The sequence below is a fragment of the Lolium rigidum genome, chromosome 2 (assembly GCF_022539505.1).
Source record: "Lolium rigidum isolate FL_2022 chromosome 2, APGP_CSIRO_Lrig_0.1, whole genome shotgun sequence".
Taxonomy (NCBI): Eukaryota; Viridiplantae; Streptophyta; class Magnoliopsida; order Poales; family Poaceae; genus Lolium; species Lolium rigidum.
Genome location: NC_061509.1, coordinates 12,728,597 through 12,731,971, shown reverse-complemented (window position 1 = coordinate 12,731,971; position 3,375 = coordinate 12,728,597). Strand labels below are relative to the sequence as shown.

Below are 3,375 nucleotides of genomic sequence, written 5' to 3'. Positions count from 1 at the left end.
TCTTTTGTTTTCGGTCATTTGTTGAAGCGAGAAGAATCACAACGTGACTTGAAAACAAATCGCTACATGCAAACAACCTTCTCCCATGTTATATTCTAGTCCATCAGACCGTCAAAGCACAAGAAATCGTAGTCGCAAAAGGAGTCCGATGGGAAGCTACATATCGGCATCCGATTACTAAAAGAGCTCCCCATTAGATGTTGTGTAATCTAATAATCAAGTGAGTATAATGCTGAAACTAGACAAAAACAAAAACGATTCATCAAAACATATCTCTCTACAAGAGATAATTATTGAAAATTTCAGAAACTACAATCGATCGTGATTTAATTTTGTGATTCGATAGAAAAATAATTTAGAATCAAGAGCCACAAAAACTTCAGTGCTGCCACGTTTGTTGCATGGCATTTAATGCATAAACTATTTTTGGTGCGGCGAATTTTGCAGTCACCTATAAATGGTAGATAATAAATTGATTATTCTCCTAAAATAGCTGTCACCTTGATATGATACGATATGATATGATAAGGAGAGGATAATGAGATTTAATTAACTTCCTCTAAATCCTCCTAGAGCCCCTATATATCTCATCACCGTCATGTCGACTCCTGCCATCCATCGACTAGACTAGAAGAAAGACGTCACTGCGCCATGGCAGCTCCCAAGAACAACACACTTATTTTGTGCTTGATCGTTGCTCTTCTGGCCATCTCTACCTCTTTCCTGACCTGTCATGCAGACGGTAAGACATTATTTTTCCTCTTCATGCATCCATTAACGTTTCATTCTCGTCGAACGTAAACTAACTGGTCTTCTCTACTCTGAATCCTCGTGCAGATCGATTAAGTGAATGGTGCGTGCCGGACGAGGAGATTTGCCAGGGGCCAGCGAAACCCGAAAACGAGCAAAAGTGCCGAGATGCATGCAGCGGTTTTGGCTTCATACCGCAGAAGAGCGCCTGCGTGACCGACCCCAGGCCACGGTGCTGCTGCTTCAATAATTAAGCATCAGTCTAATGCCCTTGGAGTGGTATAGAAGGATGAAAAAAGCTACCCACAATTAATTTTTATATGATTATTTATCCAATGTAAAAGTCAGAACAGATCATGATGCCATGTCCGGGAATAAAGATTTGAGTTTCCGAGACGTATTGTGATATTTTGTTTTTTGAACTTTCAAAATATATTAACCCGAGTCAGCAAGCCGCCTCATTAAAAACCTTCCAGTCCCCGCAGGTACCCTGGTAAGGAAAAGAGTGCGTCAGAAACTTGCTGCTCCAAATCATAGTATGGTTACATCATTCAGGAGGGCCGGGAGAATAAAGCTAGGGGGTTCATCGACCCAATTACAAGAAGTTCTAGTACTGAGACTATTCCTAGCAATCTCATGGGCTACCATATTAGTCTCACTCCTGCAGTGATCCAATGCTCTCTTAGCAAGTGGATTTGCCAGGTTCGTTTTATCCAAATCCATGCCGTTTACTTTCCCCGGGCTGGTCGCCGTGTCATTATGGTCAGGGTCTCCTCCTCGGGTTCCTGGGATAATTGCGTTATGCCTCCAAGAAGTCATCAGACCACCATGGCCCCTCTGCTCATTTCCTCTTCCAAACGGTGCCTCACCAGAACGACCAGGTCTGCCACCACCACGGCCGCTGCACCTAGCAAAGGCCACTCCACGACCGTGCCAAGTGTCCCACTCGGCCATCAAAAATTCACCCCACTTCAAATTCACTAGAGCCACACTCAAGATGGGAATGTCCAAAAAAGCCACACGCACCACAGAATTTCGGAATTTTTTCATACTGGAGATGGTAGATCTCCCTTACGCCATCCCTCACCATAGAGACAAAACGTGCTACAACCTTCCTGACATCAAGCTTAACCCAGATTCGGATGAAATTACCCATCCCCATAACATTAGTCTGAATCTTTGTAACTTGTCCAATCTTCCTTGTAAGATTTTTAATAAGAGCATCATTGCGATATCCAATAGATCTGGATCCATGCTTCAAAGAAATTAAGGTCAATAAGATCTGTTGACATAAGTCCATACTCCTCAATACAAACCGCATTCTGCCTAAATAACCACGGCCCTCCTTCCTTAATTTTAATCCAATCCCCTAAGCAGAAACACTGTACCGTAAACAGATTGTTCTCCAGATGATGAAATTCAATACGCTGTGCCGGGGACCAAGCGTTTCTCATATGGTTCTCGTAAGTAATAGGACTGAACGAGTTTGTTGTGTGTACCTTAACCAGAGCCAGCCACTTCATCCCTTGTTTGGGCGCTGTTTCATCTTCTTCAAAGACCACATCATCAAATTCATCATCTTCTATTCCCAATCGCAACATGAGATCACCAATCCTTTCTTCCTTCTTGCTCCCCGATCCGCTTGCACTGTTTGCAGAACTGGCCGGACTCACCATCACTTCCGATCGACCAAGCAATGGAGAAGGCGAAGACCAGGCGATGAACAAGCTCTTGACTACACGGAACCAGAAACCCTGCCGGATCCGATCCACCGATCGAAAGACTCAATCAGCAGCTTTGATCCCTCCTCCTCCGGGCGTGGCCGGCGGCGGAAGTCGAGAAAACCCTAATCGCCCTATCGCCAGGGCCTTAGGTCCGAAACGGTTTTGTGATATTAGATAAGTAAAGAAAAGGGAATGTCTATAATTTGACAGCCAGCTGTTTTTCTCTAGAGGAACCATCACTTTTTTTTTTGTTTAGTCAAAGTCAGATAAGCGTGGTACCTCGTTTTTAAAGCACGAACTAGCCAGACAGGTGAAAATATTAACGGGTGGAGTTTTTGTGAATCCGAGTTGGGCCTTTTGCTTGTCTGTCTCTTTTCACCCGGTTTTCATTCAGGACTCGACCTTCTCAAAGCAGCCCTTGGCATGTTGATGTTTTGCCCCTTTCTCCTTCTCCCTTTGACCGTCATCTTGACGAACGGGTAGGAGCGGAGAAAAACTCAGAATGAGCACAAGATCAGAGGAGAGAAATCATGGAGGGGGTGAAGAACAATAACCTCCAAAATCAGACAAAAACATAGATATGAAAAAAAAAGGTGGCATGTACCTGCAGCTTGATATGCCAAAAAGAATTCCCCATGATTCTCAACAAAGGGGCACTGTTGAAAATGATATGAACCATTGATACGAAACTATGGTCTAGAATACACATATTAATGTCTTACTCTTGATAACACAATATCCCGAATTTAACAGTGGTAGAAATACAGCTTGTACGTTACCTTGACTGGACTACGAAATACCAACACGGATACTGCGTGCCACTAGCTAACCCATATGGTCACCTTCTTCAGTTGTGTCTGTCTTTTGCCTAGGAATGTTGATATGAGTAACAATATTTTGG

At 43.5% G+C, this 3,375-nt stretch overlaps 1 long non-coding RNA gene across 1 annotated transcript; it reads left to right on the top strand.

Moving 5' to 3' along the window:
* The first annotated feature begins 625 nt into the window (after positions 1 to 625).
* On the top strand, positions 626 to 2,659 carry LOC124685977. Its single transcript, XR_006997660.1, has 3 exons — positions 626 to 742; positions 838 to 1,162; positions 2,649 to 2,659. It is a non-coding gene; the product is annotated as an uncharacterized LOC124685977 (long non-coding RNA).
* Positions 2,660 to 3,375: the final 716 nt, after the last annotated feature.